Source organism: Bufo bufo, chromosome 3 (genome assembly GCF_905171765.1).
Source record: "Bufo bufo chromosome 3, aBufBuf1.1, whole genome shotgun sequence".
NCBI classification, from domain to species: domain Eukaryota; kingdom Metazoa; phylum Chordata; class Amphibia; order Anura; family Bufonidae; genus Bufo; species Bufo bufo.
Window position 1 is genome coordinate 116,133,404 of NC_053391.1, and position 19,094 is coordinate 116,152,497.

Consider the following 19,094-nt stretch of genomic DNA (forward strand, 5'->3'; position numbering starts at 1 on the left):
CCGCTACCTCATATTTATGCAGCGCCATGAATTACATTAAATGCTCCAGTTCTACTCTCCCTTCCATAATAAACTGAAACAAGAAAAGTTTCATAAAAAACGTAAACTTGGACAGAGAACAATATCCATTTATAGGAACAAATAAACTGCATGGACGTCAGAGCTCGAGGAGACAGCAGAAGACATGCTTGGCGGTGCTATACAGGGCTATGAAGAAAGTACAGCATGACTCGTCTGCGTCAATCTTACATGGTCAGTGGAATCCATCAGGTAGACAAGCATGTTCTCCATTCAATACTATGGGGCTCATGGAAATAGCTCAGCATGCTCACTCACTATTTTTGGAAGTCCAATAGCAGTGAATGGATAGGACATTGTGCATATAGAATGGGGTTGTCCCAACTCAATATTTATGGAATATCAGTAGGATATGCCACATATGTCAGATAGATGCAGGTCCCACCCTGAGAACTCACTCCTATATCTAGAATGGATCCATTGAAGTGAAGGGACAGCAGCCACGCATGTGCTGCCACCCTCTCTCACCACTATGGGAGTCATGAAAACAGCCAAGCATTGGCTTGGACATTTTTGGAAACCCCATGGTAGTGAATGGAGGATACTACACATGCACAATGCACTCTCCTTCACTCCCTCCTTCCTTTTGATGAGCATCGCTCATTAGATCCACTGCGCAGGCGCCAGGTTGCCAAGCAGACTCAACACTGGCGATCAGAGGAGAGGGGAGTACACAGTTCACAGGGCCTTGTGTTAGTGGTGCTCCCAGTGCTATGACCAGCCCCTGGGTACCTAAAATAAGTCACCTGCATAAATATAAAAGGTACATATCTATTAACTTACAACTATTCAACCTAAAGAAAACTGAAATACAGTATAGCATCTTCAAGCCTACAATGAGCCTGGAGTACTAGGATTGATCATGCTGACAGGTGCTGACAGAATGGGATCAGAGTTACCATAATTCTGATTACCTGCTGTTGCAGTGGGTCGTGGGACACAAATATCTGGAGCGGTTCATGAAGGCATCAACTAAATTTTTTTTAAAAAGTGACACGAGAATAAACTCTTTTTTTTATTAAAAGTGATTAAACATAATCCCATATTTTTCGCTTTATAAGATGCATCTGATGATAAGACGCACCTAGGTTTTTGAGGAGGAAAATAAGAAAAAAAATATTTGGAATCAAAAGGTGTGCTTTTGGTGGGTTTGAAAGTAATGGTGGTCTGTAGATGACACTATTATGGGGGATCTGTCGATGACACTGTAATGGAAGGGATCTGTGGATGACACACTGTTATGGAGGATCTGTGGATGACTCTGTTATGAGGGATCTGTAAATGACACTGTTATGGGGGATCTGTGGATGACACTGTTATAAGGGATCTGTGGATGACACACTGTTATGGAGGTTCTGTGGATGACACTGTTATGGGGGATCTGTGGATGACACTGTTATGGGGGATCTGTGGATGATGCACTGTTATAGGAAATCTATGGATGACACTGTTATGGGGAAATCTGTGGATGACACTGTTTTGGGGGATCTGTGGATCACACTGTTATGGGGATCTGTGGATGACACACTGTTATGGGGGATCTGTGGATGATGCACTGTTATTGGGGATCTGTGAATGACACTATTATGGGGATCTGTGAATGACACTATTATGGGGATCTGTGGATGACACTGTTATAGGAGATCTGTGGATGACACTGTTATGGAGAATCTGTGGATGACACTGTTATGGGGGGTCTGTGGATGACACTGTTATGGGGATCTTTGGATGACGCACTGTTAAGAAGGAACTGTGGATGATACTGTTATGGGGATCTGTGGATGACACAGTGTTATCAGGTTCTTTGGATGACGCACTGTTATGGGGGTCTGTGGATGACACTGTTATGCGGATCTGTGGATGACACTGTTATGGGGATCTGTGGGTGACACTATGGGGATCTGTGGGTGACACTATGGGGATCTGTGGATGACACTGTTCTGGGAGATCTGTGGATGACACTGTTATAGGAGATCTGTGGATGACACTATGGGAGATCTGTGGATGACACTGTTATGGGAGATCTGTGAATGACACTGTTATGGGGGATCTGTGGATGACACTGTTATGGGGGATCTGTGGATGACACTGTTATGGGGGATCTGTAGATGACACTGTTATGGAGGATCTATGGATGCCACTAAAAGTTATATATCTATTAACTTACAACTATTCAACCTAAAGAAAATAGAAATATAGTATAGCATTTTCAAGCCTACCAATGAGCCTGGAGTACTAGGTTTGATCATGCTGACAGGTGCTGACAGGATGGGATCAGAGTTACCATAATTCTGATCCCCTACTGTTGCAGTGGGTTGTGGGACACAAATATCTGGAGTGGTTCATCAAGGCATCAACTAAATTTTAAAAAAGTGACACGAGAATAAACTCTTTTTTTTAATTAAAAGTGATAAAACATAATACCATATTTTTCGCTTTATAAGACGCACCTGATGATAAGACACACCTAGATTTTTGAGGAGGAAAATAAGAAAAATAATATTTTGGATCAAAAGGTGTGCTTTTGAACTCATGGTGGTCTGTGGATGACACTATTATGGGGGATCTGTCGATGACACTGTAATGGAGGGGATCTGTCGATGACACTGTTATGGGGGATCTGTGGATGACACACTTATGGAGGATCTGTGGATGAAACTGTTATGAGGGATCTGTAGATGACACTGTTATGGGGGATCTGTGGATGTCACACTGTTATGGAGGTTCTGTGGATGACACTGTTATGGGGATCTGTGGATGACACTGTTATGGGGGATCTGTGGATAATGCACTGTTATGAGGAATCTGTGGATGACACTGTTATATGGAATCTGTGGATAACACTGTTATGGGGGATCTGTGGATGACACACTGTTATGGGGGATCTGTGGATGACACACTTATGGAGGATCTGTGGATGAAACTGTTATGAGGGATCTGTAGATGACACTGTTATGGGGGATCTGTGGATGTCACACTGTTATGGAGGTTCTGTGGATGACACTGTTATGGGGATCTGTGGATGACACTGTTATGGGGGATCTGTGGATAATGCACTGTTATGAGGAATCTGTGGATGACACTGTTATATGGAATCTGTGGATAACACTGTTATGGGGGATCTGTGGATGACACACTGTTATGGGGGATCTATGGATGACACACTGTTATGGGGATCTGTGGATGACGCACTGTTATTGGGGATCTGTGGATGACACTATTATGGGGATCTGTGGATGACACTGTTATAGGAGATCTGTGGATGACACTGTTATGGTGAATCTGTGGATGACACACTGTTATGGAGGATCTGTGGATGACACTGTTATGGGGATCTGTGGATGACACTGTTATGGAGGATCTGTCGATGCCACAATTATGGGGGATCTGTGGATGACGCACTGTTATGGGGGATCTGTGGATGACACTGTGATGAGGGATCTGTGGATGACACTGTTATGGGGATCTGTGGATGACAAACTGTTATGGAGGTTCTGTGGATCACACTTTTATGGGGGATCTGTGGATGATGCACTGTTATGGGGGATCTGTGGATGATGCACTGTTATGGGGAATCTGTGCATGACACTGTTATAGGCGATCTGTGGATGACACGGTTATGGGGAATCTGTGCATGACACTGTTATGGGCGATCTGTGGATTACACTGTTATGGGGGATCTGTGGATGACGCACTGTTATGGGGGATCTGTGGATGACACTATTATGGGGATCTGTGGATGACACTGTTATGGGGATCTGTGGATGACACTGTTATGGGGATCTGTGGATGACACTGTTATGGGGATCTGTGGATGACACTGTTATGGGGATCTGTGGATGACACTGTTATGGGGATCTGTGGATGACACTGTTATGGGGATCTGTGGATGACACTATTGTGGGGAACTGTGGATGCCGCTATTATGGGAGATCTGTGTATGACACGGTTATGGGGGGGGATCTGTGGATGACACTGTTATGTGGGATCTGTGGATGACACTGTTATGAGGGATCTGTGGATGACACTGTTATGAGGGATCTGTGGATGACACTGTTATGGGGGATCTGTGGATGACACTGTTATGGGGGATCTGTGGATAACACTGTTATGGGGGATCTGTGGATGACACTGTTATGGGAGATCTGTGGATGACACTGTTATGGGAGATCTGTGGATGACACTGTTATGGGACATCTGTGGATGACACTGTTATGGGATATCTGTGGATGACACTGTTATGGGACATCTGTGGATGACACTGTTATAGGACATCTGTGGATGACACTGTTATGGGAGATCTGTGGATGACACTGTTATGGGAGATCTGTGGATGACACTGTTATGGGAGATCTGTGGATGACACTGTTATGGGAGATCTGTGGATGACACTGTTATGGGAGATCTGTGGATGACACTGTTATGGGAGATCTGTGGATGACACTGTTATGGGAGATCTGTGGATGACACTGTTATGGGAAATCTGTGGATGACACTGTTATGGGAAATCTGTGGATGACACTGTTATGGGAAATCTGTGGATGACACAGTTATGGGACATCTGTGGATGACACTGTTATGGGACATCTGTGGATGACACTGTTATGGGACATCTGTGGATGACACTGTTATGGGACATCTGTGGATGACACTGTTATGAGGGATCTGTGGATGACACTGTTATGGGGGATCTGTGGATGTCACACTGTTATGGAGGTTCTGTGGATGACACTGTTATGGAGGGGATCTGTGGATGACACTGTTATGGGGGATCTGTGGATAATGCACTGTTATGAGGAATCTGTGGATGACACTGTTATGAGGGATCTGTGGATGACACTGTTATGGGGGATCTGTGGATGTCACACTGTTATGGAGGTTCCGTGGATGACACTGTTTTGGGGATCTGTGGATGACACTGTTATGGGGGATCTGTGGATAATGCACTGTTATGAGGAATCTGTGGATGACACTGTTATATGTACACTGCGTGCAGAATTATTAGGCAAATGAGTATTTTGACCACATCATCCTCTTTATGCATGTTGTCTTACTCCAAGCTGTATAGGCTCGAAAGTCTACTACCAATTAAGCATATTAGGTGATGTGCATCTCTGTAATGAGAAGGGGTGTGGTCTAATGACATCAACACCCTATATTAGGTGTGCATAATTATTAGGCAACTTCCTTTCCTTTGGCAAAATGGGTCAAAAGAAGGACTTGACAGGCTCAGAAAAGTCAAAAATAGTGAGATATCTTGCAGAGGCATACAGCACTCTTAAAATTGCAAAGCTTCTGAAGCGTGATCATCGAACAATCAAGCGTTTCATTCAAAATAGTCAACAGGGTCGCAAGAAGCATGTGGAAAAACCAAGGCGCAAAATAACTGCCCATGAACTGAGAAAAGTCAAGCGTGCAGCTGCCAAGATGCCACTTGCCACCAGTTTGGCCATATTTCAGAGCTGCAACATCACTGGAGTGCCCAAAAGCACAAGGTGTGCAATACTCAGAGACATGGCCAAGGTAAGAAAGGCTGAAAGACGACCACCACTGAACAAGACACACAAGCTGAAACGTCAAGACTGGGCCAAGAAATATCTCAAGACTGATTTTTCTAAGGTTTTATGGACTGATGAAATGAGAGTGAGTCTTGATGGGCCAGATGGATGGGCCCGTGGCTGGATTGGTAAAGGGCAGAGAGCTCCAGTGCGACTCAGACGCCAGCAAGGTGATGGTGGAGTACTGGTTTGGGCTGGTATCATCAAAGATGAGCTTGTGGGGCCTTTTCGGGTTGAGGATGGAGTCAAGCTCAACTCCCAGTCCTACTGCCAGTTTCTGGAAGACACCTTCTTCAAGCAGTGGTACAGGAAGAAGTCTGCATCCTTCAAGAAAAACATGATTTTCATGCAGGACAATGCTCCATCACACGCGTCCAAGTACTCCACAGCGTGGCTGGCAAGAAAGGGTATAAAAGAAGAAAATCTAATGACATGGCCTCCTTGTTCACCTGATCTGAACCCCATTGAGAACCTGTGGTCCATCATCAAATGTGAGATTTACAAGGAGGGAAAACAGTACACCTCTCTGAACAGTGTCTGGGAGGCTGTGGTTGCTGCTGCACGCAATGTTGATGGTGAACAGATCAAAACACTGACAGAATCCATGGATGGCAGGCTTTTGAGTGTCCTTGCAAAGAAAGGTGGCTATATTGGTCACTGATTTGTTTTTGTTTTGTTTTTGAATGTCAGAAATGTATATTTGTGAATGTTGAGATGTTATATTGGTTTCACTGGTAAAAATAAATAATTGAAATGGGTATATATTTGTTTTTTGTTAAGTTGCCTAATAATTATGCACAGTAATAGTCACCTGCACACACAGATATCCCCCTAAAATAGCTAAAACTAAAAACAAACTAAAAACTACTTCCAAAAATATTCAGCTTTGATATTAATGAGTTTTTTGGGTTCATTGAGAACATGGTTGTTGTTCAATAATAAAATTAATCCTCAAAAATACAACTTGCCTAATAATTCTGCACTCCCTGTAATCTGTGGATAACACTGTTATGGGGGATCTGTGGATGACACACTGTTATGGGGGATCTATGGATGACACACTGTTATTGGGGATCTGTGGATGACACTATTATGGGGATCTGTGGATGACACTGTTATAGGAGATCTGTGGATGACACTGTTATGGTGAATCTGTGGATGACACACTGTTATGGAGGATCTGTGGATGACACTGTTATGGGGATCTGTGGATGACACTGTTATGGAGGATCTGTCGATGCCACAATTATGGGGGATCTGTGGATGACGCACTGTTATGTGGGATCTGTGGATGACACTGTGATGAGGGATCTGTGGATGACACTGTTATGGGGATCTGTGGATGACAAACTGTTATGGAGGTTCTGTGGATCACACTTTTATGGGGGATCTGTGGATGATGCACTGTTATGGGGGATCTGTGGATGATGCACTGTTATGGGGAATCTGTGCATGACACTGTTATGGGCGATCTGTGGATGACACGGTTATGGGGAATCTGTGCATGACACTGTTATGGGCGATCTGTGGATTACACTGTTATGGGGGATCTGTGGATGACGCACTGTTATGGGGGATCTGTGGATGACGCACTGTTATGGGGGATCTGTGGATGACACTATTATGCGGATCTGTGGATGACACTGTTATGGGGATCTGTGGAGGACACTGTTATGGGGATCTGTGGATGACACTGTTATGGGGATCTGTGGATGACACTGTTATGGGGATCTGTGGATGACACTATTGTGGGGAACTGTGGATGCCGCTATTATGGGAGATCTGTGTATGACACGGTTATGGGGGGGGATCTGTGGATGACACTGTTATGTGGGATCTGTGGATGACACTGTTATGAGGGATCTGTGGATGACACTGTTATGAGGGATCTGTGGATGACACTGTTATGGGGGATCTGTGGATGACACTGTTATGGGGGATCTGTGGATGACACTGTTATGAGGGATCTGTGGATGACACTGTTATGGGAGATCTGTGGATGACACTGTTATGGGAGATCTGTGGATGACACTGTTATGGGACATCTGTGGATGACACTGTTATGGGACATCTGTAGATGACACTGTTATGGGACATCTGTGGATGACACTGTTATGGGACATCTGTGGATGACACTGTTATGGGACATCTGTGGATGACACTGTTATGGGACATCTGTGGATGACACTGTTATGGGACATCTGTGTCACTACCAGAGCTTTGGGAAATTCTCACAGCTCTGTTTCTCCACCCCTGTGATGATGTCACTACTAGAGCTGGGAGGAGTTCTCACTGCTCTGTTTACTTTTGGTTTCCTTCCTCCCAGCTGTTCCTCATGCGTTTGATTTCCCTCTCTTTATATCACCCCTCCTCCTATTGTAGGGCGTGGATTATAGTTCTCATTTCAGTTGTAGCTCTTGCTTCAGTATCTTCACTTGTAGCTATCAGTTCACTGGACCTGTGTTCTGCTGCAGCAAGCACTCCGGATATTGCCAGCTGTCCTTGGATCCGTCTTCTCTGCGGCTGCAACACCTTCAGCTAAGTGTACAGACATTGTTGTGTACCTGATTATTTTCTGACTGGATCTGAGGTGGCCACGGTTCCCTCCATATACTGAGTAGGGCACCGGTGGCCGTGCCCCTTCCACTATTGTAGGGGTTACAGTGGTCATCAGTCTTAGGCACGTGGGCATGCCTCGTTCCGCCATTTGGATCCGGGCATGTGCTTTAGCAGAATAGGGAGAGCTTTGAGGGTCTGACAGGGGTCACCCTTTATCCTCCCTAGTTTGGGTCCGGTCAGTAGCTCTTTTACTGTGTATACTAGTGTTGCTCACATCCATCTGTGGATGACACTGTTATGGGACATCTGTGGATGACACTGTTATGGGACATCTGTGGATGACACTGTTATAGGACATCTGTGGATGACACTATTATGGGACATCTGTGGATGACACTGTTATGGGGGATCTGTGGATGACACTTATGGGGGATCTGTGGATGACACTGTGATAGGGGATCTGTGGATGACACTGTTATGGGGGGATCTGTGGATGACACCGTTATGGGGGATCTGTGGATGACACTGTTATGGGGATGTTTGGATGACACTGGTATGGGGGATCTGTGGATGACACTGTTATGGGGGATCTGTGGATGACACAGTTATGGGGGATCTGTGGATGACACTGTTATGAAGGAAATATGGATGACACTGTTATGAAGGAACTGTGGATGACACAATGTTAGGGGGAATCTGTGGATGACACACTGTTATGTGATTATAACGCACATCATCCTAAAGAATACACTGATGTACTGTAGTTACTGTACATTGGTGTATTGTCAAGGATGAGGGGAGTTATAGTCATATTTAATATAAACACAGTCCAGGGACTGTTCTGTAATTAGCATATGACTATAACACCCCTCATCCATAGGAATCCACCCATGTACGGCAGTATATGAGTGGATACCTATGGATGAGGGGGGTTATAGTCATTTATGACACACATTTATAGCCCCTGAGCTGGACTCACCCAGGGACTAGATCCACAAAACATACATAGCAGGAGCAGAGCTGGTACGGCGGGAGATAGCAAGGAGGCTGATTGGTGGAGGTGTGGGTAGCGGGATGCACTCACCACTAATCAGCTGAATGAAGCGGGGGCTGGCTTCAGCAGACCGCAGAGTAAAGCCGCCAGCCCGCCCAACAGTGGCCTCAGGAGCTCCTAGTTAAGATGCATGTGCGTGCTGGCAGCAACAGACCACAGTAAGTGAAGCTGCCAGCCCGCCCAACGCATAATAGAGATCAATGGACGTGCGGGCTGGTGGCATAGAGAGCACATTAAGTGAAGCCTCCAGCCCGCCCGTAGTGCGGACTTAAGGAAGCGCAGGCTGGTGGCAGAAACCTTCAGTGAAGCCGTCAGCCCGCCCAACAGTTTAATGGCAGGCTCAGGATCTGTTAGTGAGAGCTCCTGAGCCACCTACAGTAGTAATTTGCATCATGTTCGTTTTATAAGACACAGTGACTTTTTCCCCCCTATAAAACAAAAAATACGGTAAATCACAGATTTTTGTAATCACTAAAATCATAATATATTAGAAGTAGTCTAGCGTTACACAGCAACAGTAACAATACAGGGAGTGCAGAATTATTAGGCAAGTTGTATTTTTGAGGATTAATTTTATTATTGAACAACAACCATGTTCTCAATGAACCCAAAAAACTCATTAATATCAAAGCTGAATATTTTTGGAAGTAGTTTTTAGTTTGTTTTTAGTTTTAGCTATTTTAGGGGGATATCTGTGTGTGCAGGTGACTATTACTGTGCATAATTATTAGGCAACTTAACAAAAAACAAATATATACCCATTTCAATTATTTATTTTTACCAGTGAAACCAATATAACATCTCAACATTCACAAATATACATTTCTGACATTCAAAAACAAAACAAAAACAAATCAGTGACCAATATAGCCACCTTTCTTTGCAAGGACACTCAAAAGCCTGCCATCCATGGATTCTGTCAGTGTTTTGATCTGTTCACCATCAACATTGCATGCAGCAGCAACCACAGCCTCCCAGACACTGTTCAGAGAGGTGTACTGTTTTCCCTCCTTGTAAATCTCACATTTGATGATGGACCACAGGTTCTCAATGGGGTTCAGATCAGGTGAACAAGGAGGCCATGTCATTAGATTTTCTTCTTTTATACCCTTTCTTGCCAGCCACGCTGTGGAGTACTTGGACGCGTGTGATAGAGCATTGTCCTGCATGAAAATCATGTTTTTCTTGAAGGATGCAGACTTCTTCCTGTACCACTGCTTGAAGAAGGTGTCTTCCAGAAACTGGCAGTAGGACTGGGAGTTGAGCTTGACTCCATCCTCAACCCGAAAAGGCCCCACAAGCTCATCTTTGATGATACCGGCCCAAACCAGTACTCCACCTCCACCTTTCTGGCGTCTGAGTCGGACTGGAGCTCTCTGCCCTTTACCAATCCAGCCACGGGCCCATCCATCTGGCCCATCAAGACTCACTCTCATTTCATCAGTCCATAAAACCTTAGAAAAATCAGTCTTGAGATATTTCTTGGCCCAGTCTTGACGTTTCAGCTTGTGTGTCTTGTTCAGTGGTGGTCGTCTTTCAGCCTTTCTTACCTTGGCCATGTCTCTGAGTATTGCACACCTTGTGCTTTTGGGCACTCCAGTGATGTTGCAGCTCTGAAATATGGCCAAACTGGTGGCAAGTGGCATCTTGGCAGCTGCACGCTTGACTTTTCTCAGTTCATGGGCAATTATTTTGCGCCTTGGTTTTTCCACACGCTTCTTGCGACCCTGTTGACTATTTTGAATGAAACGCTTGATTGTTCGATGATCACGCTTCAGAAGCATTGCAATTTTAAGAGTGCTGCATTCCTCTGCAAGATATCTCACTATTTTTGACTTTTCTGAGCCTGTCAAGTCCTTCTTTTGACCCATTTTGCCAAAGGAAAGGAAGTTGCCTAATAATTATGCACACCTGATATAGGGTGTTGATGTGATTAGACCACACCCCTTCTCATTACAGAGATGCACATCACCTAATATGCTTAATTGGTAGTAGGCTTTCGAGCCTATACAGCTTGGAGTAAGACAACATGCATAAAGAGGATGATGTGGTCAAAATATTCATTTGCCTAATAATTCTGCACTCCCTGTAAATCCAAACCTTAACGCGCTGGTTGTAACATGATCCCATTCACTTTCATGAGTTGCAATTCTAGCAGCACTACACCATACCGCCCAGGGAGGGACAGTAACAATATTTTACACTTAGGCCTTATTCACACAGTTAGGGCTCATGCACATGAAACCGGAAACGTGCATTCCGCATTTTGCTGAACGGATCGTCCTACCCTCTATAGAACAGTCCTATCCTTGTTCGTAATGCGGACAAGAACAGGACATGTTCTTTCATTTTGCGGATGGCACAGAACAGACACGTTGTGCTGTCTGCATCTTTTTAGGCTCCATTGAAGTTAATGGGTCCGCATCCGACCCGGCAAAAAATGTGGATCAGAATCGGACAAAAAATAAGTTTGTGTGCATGAGCCCTTAGGGGGTCATTTATTACGACTGGTGTTTTAGACGCCGGTCTTAATAAAGCCCCTGCTCTCTTCGCGCATCCAGCGCCGCTTCTAAATGTAAACCAACTTCCTTATTTCCATCGGTGACTGTGAGCCAAAACCAGGTGCGGATCTAAACACAGAACAGGAGCAAATCTTTCCCTCAGTATAGGATCCAATTCTGGTTTTGGCTCACAATCACTGGTGGAAATCAGTGATCAACACCGACGTGCGACTAAGGACTCATGCGCATGACCGTACTTTTGGTCCGTGCCTGAATACCAACGTTCATGTGTCGGCCATATCCCAGCCCCTATGACTGCACGCTGCGATCCACCGCAATTAACCCCTCAGTTGAGGGGTTAATCACGCGGATCACAGCGTCCTGTCAGAGGTCGGGTGCCGGGAATGTTCTTCAGTCTCTGCATTGATGGCAGTGGGCAGTTCCGATCGGAGCCCCAGCAGTGTAATGCTGGGGCTCCGATCGGTTACCATGGCAGCCAGGAGTCACGCTACTGAAGTCCTGGCTGCCATGGTATGTTAGTGAGCAGCATTATACTCATGTGCGCCGTGGCCGCCGGTCGCTCCTTCTTCTGTCTGTGCGGCACATTGCTAATGCTTATAGCATTAGCAATGCGCCGCACAGACCTATGAGAAGAAGGAGCGCCCGGCGGCCACGGCGCACGTGAGTATAATGCTGCTCACTAACATACCATGGCAGCCAGGACTTCAGTAGCGTCCTGGATGCCATGGTAACCGATCAGAACTGCCCACTGCCACCAATGATGGGGGGGAGGAGGGGGACCCTGTGGCCACTGCCACCAATGATTAATACTGGGGAGGGAGGGGGTGGGTTTGAGTTACCAGAGGGGGCTGATAAGAGGGAGAGGCTGGGGGGCTGATCAGAGGCTGGGGGGCTGATCAGAGGCTGGGGGGCGGATCAGAGGCTGGGGGGCACATGAGTGGCTGGGGGGGGCACATGAGAGGCTGGCTGCCATGGTCAGCTCCCTGCTGTTGTGTGCACAAAGCACAGGGCAGCAGGGAGAGTGTGAAGTCCTATTCACCCTAATAGAGCTCTATTAGGGTGAATATTACAAGGGTTCTAGCCCTTAAGGAGGCTAATAGTTATTAAATAAAAAGTAAAAAAAAAAAAAAAAAGTTTAAACACCCCCCCAAATATAGAAAACAATATATCGCGATAATATAACGCATATCGCACATGCTTAAAATTATATTGCAATATAGATTTTAGGCCATATCGCCCACCCCTACCACGGACCATACTGGAATTCTATGACGGCATGTACCACGGACCATACTGGAATTCTATGACAGCATGTACCACGGAAGCCTATAAGAGGTATTCTGTCATAATAGGAGTATATGACCAGCAAAGGCTTCTATTTTGACCGAATGCAATACAGAATGCCTCTTATAGGCTTCCGTGGAACATGCCGCCATAGAATTCCAGTATGGTCCGTGGTAGCGGAATCCATAACGGGATTCTTCGATAACCCCAACTTAAAAACACAAGTTCGCTCATTACTAGCTAGAAGTTGATGGCTCCCTGATTCCCTATTGTGTTCAACTGTAAAGGCTTCCTTAGGGGGCATTCACAAGACTATGTATTTTTCGGTCTGCAAAAAATACAGAGGACGTCCATAGTAGCAATGCCTATTTTTGTCTGCAAAACAGACAATAGGACATGTTTTATATTTTTATGGATGGCACAAAGCGGACATATGGATGCGGTTTTTGTGGCCATATTAGGCTAGTATCACACTAGCGGCAGGGGACTCCGGCAGGCTGTTTCGGCGGGTGAACAGCCTGTTGGATCCGTCCTGCCGCTAGTGCACGCGTGCCCCTGGACTACTGCTCCGTCCCTATTGACTATAATGGGGGCGGGGGCGGAGTTCCGGCGGCAGCGCACGGCGAGAGGCAACCGGATTAAAAGTACGACATGCAGTACTTTTGGTCCGGCCGCCTCTCGGCGTGCGCTGCCATCGGAACTCCGCCCCCATTATAGCCAATGGGGACGGAGCAGCAGTCCGGGGGCACATGAGAACTAGCGGCAGGATGGATCCGACAGGATGTTCACCCGCCGGAACAGCCTGCTGGTGGTCCGTGCCGCTAGTGGGAAAGTACCCTTAACCACTTAAGGACCACAGGTTTATACCCCCCTAAAGACCAGGCCCTTTTTTACAAATCGGCACTCCACAACTTTAGCGGTTTATTGCTCGGTCATGCAACTTACCACCCAAATGAATTTTACCTCCTTTTCTTCTCACTAATAGAGCTTTCATTTGGTGGTATTTCATTGCTGCTGACATTTTTACTTTTTTTGTTATTAATCGAAATTTAACGATTTTTTTGCAAAAAAATGACATTTTTCACTTTCAGTTGTGAAATTTTGCAAAAAAAACGACATCCATATATAAATTTTGCTCTAAATTTATTGTTCTACATGTCTTTGATAAAAAAAAAATGTTTGGGTAAAAAAAAAATAGTTTGGGTAAAAGTTATAGCGTTTACAAACTATGGTACAAAAATGTGAATTTCCGCTTTTTGAAGCAGCTCTGACTTTCTGAGCACCTGTCATGTTTCCTGAGGTTCTACAATGGCCAGACAGTACAAACACCCCACAAATGACCCTATTTCGGAAAGTAGACACCCTAAGGTATTCGCTGATGGGCATAGTGAGTTCATAGAACTTTTTATTTTTTGTCACAAGTTAGCGGAAAATGCTGATTTTTATTTATTTTTTCTTACAAAGTCTCATATTCCACTAACTTGTGACAAAAAATATAAAGTTCTATGAACTCACTATGCCCATCATGAAATACCTTGGGGTCTCTTCTTTCCAAAATGGGGTCACTTGTGGGGTAGTTCTACTGCCCTGGCATTCTAGGGGCCCAAATGTGTGGTAAGGAGTTTGAAATCAAATTCTGTAAAAAATGACCAGTGAAATCCGAAAGGTGCTCTTTGGAATATGGGCCCCTTTGCCCACCTAGGCTGCAAAAAAGTGTCACACATCTGGTATCTCTGTATTCAGGAGAAGTTGAGGAATGTGTTTTGGGGTGTCTTTTTACATATACCCATGCTGGGTGAGATAAATATCTTGGTCAAATGCCAACTTTGTATAAAAAAATGGGAAAAGTTGTCATTTGCCAAGATATTTCTCTCACCCAGCATGGGTATATGTAAAATGACACCCCAAAACACATTCCCCAACTTCTCCTGAGTACGGAGATACCAGATGTGTGACACTTTTTTGCAGCCGAGGTGGGCAAAGGGGCCCATATTCCAAAGAGCACCTTTCGGATTTCACTGGTCATTTTTTACAGAATTTGATTTCAAACTCCTTACCACACATTTGGGCCCCTAGAATGCCAGGGCAGTATAACTACCCCACAAGTGACCCCAGTTTGGAAAGAAGAGACCCCAAGGTATTCGCTGATGGGCATAGTGAGTTCATGGAAGTTTTTATTTTTTGTCACAAGTTAGTGGAATATGAGACTTTGTATGAAAAAAAAAAAAAATCATCATTTTCCACTAACTTGTGACAATAAATAAAAAATTCTAGGAACTCGCCATGCCCCTCACGGAATACCTTGGGGTGTCTTCTTTCCAAAATGGGGTCACTTGTGGGGTAGTTATACTGCCCTGGCATTTTCCAGGGGCCCTAATGTGTGGTAAGTAGGTAAATGACCTGTGAAATCCGAAAGGTGCTCTTTGGAATATGGGCCCCTTTGCCCACCTAGGCTGCAAAAAAGTGTCACACATCTGGTATCTCCGTACTCAGGAGAAGTTGGGGAATGTGTTTTGGGGTGTCATTTTACATATACCCATGCTGGGTGAGAGAAATATCTTGGCAAAAGACAACTTTTCCCATTTTTTTATACAAAGTTGGCATTTGACCAAGATATTTATCTCACCCAGCATGGGTATATGTAAAAAGACACCCCAAAACACATTCCTCAACTTCTCCTGAATACAGAGATACCAGATGTGTGACACTTTTTTGCAGCCTAGGTGGGCAAAGGGGCCCATATTCCAAAGAGCACCTTTCGGATTTCACTGGTCATTTTTTACAGAATTTGATTTCAAACTCCTTACCACACATTTGGGCCCCTAGAATGCCAGGGCGGTATAACTACCCCACAAGTGACCCCATTTTGGAAAGAAGAGACCCCAAGGTATTCGCTGATGGGCATAGTGAGTTCATGGAAGTTTTTATTTTTTGTCACAAGTTAGTGGAATATGAGACTTTGTATGAAAAAAAAAAAAAAAAAAAATCATCATTTTCCACTAACTTGTGACAAAAAATAAAAAATTCTAGGAACTCGCCATGCCCCTCACGGAATACCTTGGGGTGTCTTCTTTCCAAAATGGGGTCACTTGTGGGGTAGTTATACTGCCCTGGCATTTTCCAGGGGCCCTAATGTGTGGTAAGTAGGTAAATGACCTGTGAAATCCGAAAGGTGCTCTTTGGAATATGGGCCCCTTTGCCCACCTAGGCTGCAAAAAAGTGTCACACATCTGGTATCTCCGTACTCAGTAGAAGTTGGGGAATGTGTTTTGCGGTGTCATTTTACATATACCCATGCTGGGTGAGAGAAATATCTTGGCAAAAGACAACTTTTCCCATTTTTTTATACAAAGTTGGCATTTGACCAAGATATTTCTCTCACCCAGCATGGGTATATGTAAAATGACACCCCAAAACACATTCCCCAACTTCTCCTGAGTACGGCGATACCAGATGTGTGACACTTTTTTGCAGCCTAGATGCGCAAAGATGTCCAAATTCCTTTTAGGAGGGCATTTTTAGACATTTGGATACCAGACTTCTTCTCATGCTTTGGGGCCCCTAGAATGCCAGGGCAGTATAAATACCCCACATGTGACCCCATTTTGGAAAGAAGACACCCCAAGGTATTCAATGAGGGGCATGGCGAGTTCATAGAAATTTTGTTTTTTGGCACAAGTTAGCGGAAATTGATATTTTTTATTTTTTTCTCACAAAGTCTCCCTTTCCGCTAACTTGGGACAAAAATTTCAATCTTTTATGGACTCAATATGCCCCTCACGGAATACCTGGGGGTGTCTTCTTTCCGAAATGGGGTCACATGTGGGGTATTTATACTGCCCTGGCATTCTAGGGGCCCTAAAGCGTGAGAAGAAGTCTGGAATATAAATGTCTAAAAAATTTTACGCATTTGGATTCCGTGAGGGGTATGGTGAGTTCATGTGAGATTTTATTTTTTGACACAAGTTAGTGGAATATGAGACTTTGTAAGAAAAAAAAAATAAAAATTCCGCTAACTTGGGCCCAAAAAATGTCTGAATGGAGCCTTACAGGGGGGTGATCAATGACAGGGGGGTGATCAATGACAGGGGGGTGATCAATGACAGGGGGGTGATCAGGGAGTCTATATGGGGTGATCACCCCCCTGTCATTGATCACCCCCCTATAAGGCTCCATTCAGATGTCCGTATGTGTTTTGCGGATCCGATCCATGTATCCGTGGATCCGTAAAAATCATACAGACATCTGAATGCAGCCTGACAGGGGGGGGTGATCAATGACAGGGGTGTAATCAATGACAGGGGGGTGATCAGGGAGTCTATATGGGGTGATCACCACAGTCATTGATCACGCCCCTGTAAGGCTCCATTCAGACGTCCGTATGCGTTTTGCGGATCCGATCCATCTATCAGTGGATCCGTAAAAATCATGCGGACGTCTGAATGGAGCTTTACAGAGGGTGATCAATGACAGGGGGGTGATCAATGACAGGGGGGAAATCAATGACAGGGGGGTGATCAGGGAGTCTATATGGGGTGATCACCACAGTCATTGATCATGCCCCTGTAAGGCTCCATTCAGATGTCCGTATGTGTTTTGCGGATCTGATCCATGTATCCGTGGATCCGTAAAAATCATACGGACATCTGAATGCAGCCTGACAGGGGGGGGTGATCAATGACAGGGGGGTGATCAGGGAGTCTATATGGGGTGATCACCACCTCCTGGAAGGCTCCAGGGAGACGCCTGTAAGTGTTTTGCGGATCCGATCCATCTATCAGTGGATCCGTAAAAATCATGCGGACGTCTGAATGGAGCTTTACAGGGGTGTGATCAATGACAGGGGTGTAATCAATGACAGGGGGTGATCAGGGAGTCTATATGGGGTGATAACCACAGCCATTGATCACGCCCCTGTAAGGCTCCATTCAGACGTCCGTGTGCGTTTTGCGGATCCGATCCATCTATCAGTGGATCCGTAAAAATCATGCGGACATCTGAATGGAGCTTTACAGGGGTGTGATCAATGACAGGGGGGTAATCAATGACAGGGGAGTGATCAGGGAGTCTATATGGGGTGATCAGGGGCTAATAAGGGGTTAATAAGTGACAGGGGGGGGGTGTAGTGTAGTGTGGTGGTGCTTGGTGCTACTTTACTGAGCTACCTGTGTCCTCTGGTGGTCGATCCAAACAAAGGGGACCACCAGAGGACCAGGTAGCAGGTATATTAGACGCTGTTATCAAAACAGCGTCTAATATACTTGTTAGGGGTTAAAAAAAATCACATCTCCAGCCTGCCAGCGAACGATCGCCGCTGGCAGGCTGGAGATCAACTCTCTTACCTTCCGTTCCTGTGAGCGCGCGCGCCTGTGTGCGCGCGTTCACAGGAAATCTCGGCTCACGCGAGATGACGCCAATCGGCGTTAGTGTGACCTGGGAGCGCCGCAGAAATGACGCCTTTCGGCGTTAGCGTGACGGTAAGTGGTTAAAGTGTACCGGTCTGCATCCAATCGACAAGAAATGCGGATCGGACGCAGACCAAATATACTTTTGTGTAAATGGGGCCTTAGGGACATGCAGCAGGAAAGAGGCCAACTTTCGGCACTGTCCCACTAGATCTCGGTCAGTTGAGACGCACGCTATATCGCCATCTTTGGCCGTGCCAGTGTCATCACGCAGCGACAGCCAAAAGGTGCATTCACACGACCGTATGTATTTTGCAGTCCACAAAACACATATCCGCAAAAAAAAATACAGATGACATCTGTTAACGTTTGCGTTGCATCCGATTTTTTTTTAGCGGACCCATTGCAGCAATGTTCTATCTTTTTGTGGGACTGCAGAATGGACATACAGATGCTGTCCGCTTTTATTGCGGGCCTATAGAAATTAATGGGTCCGTGTGCGATCCGTAAAAAAGGCGGATCGGATGTGGAGTAGGTCTAAGGGCTCGTTCACACGACCGTGCCGTTTTTTGCGCCCGTGTGCCTTCCGGAACGGGAGGGCTATTATAGAAATGCCTATTCTTGTCCGCAAAAC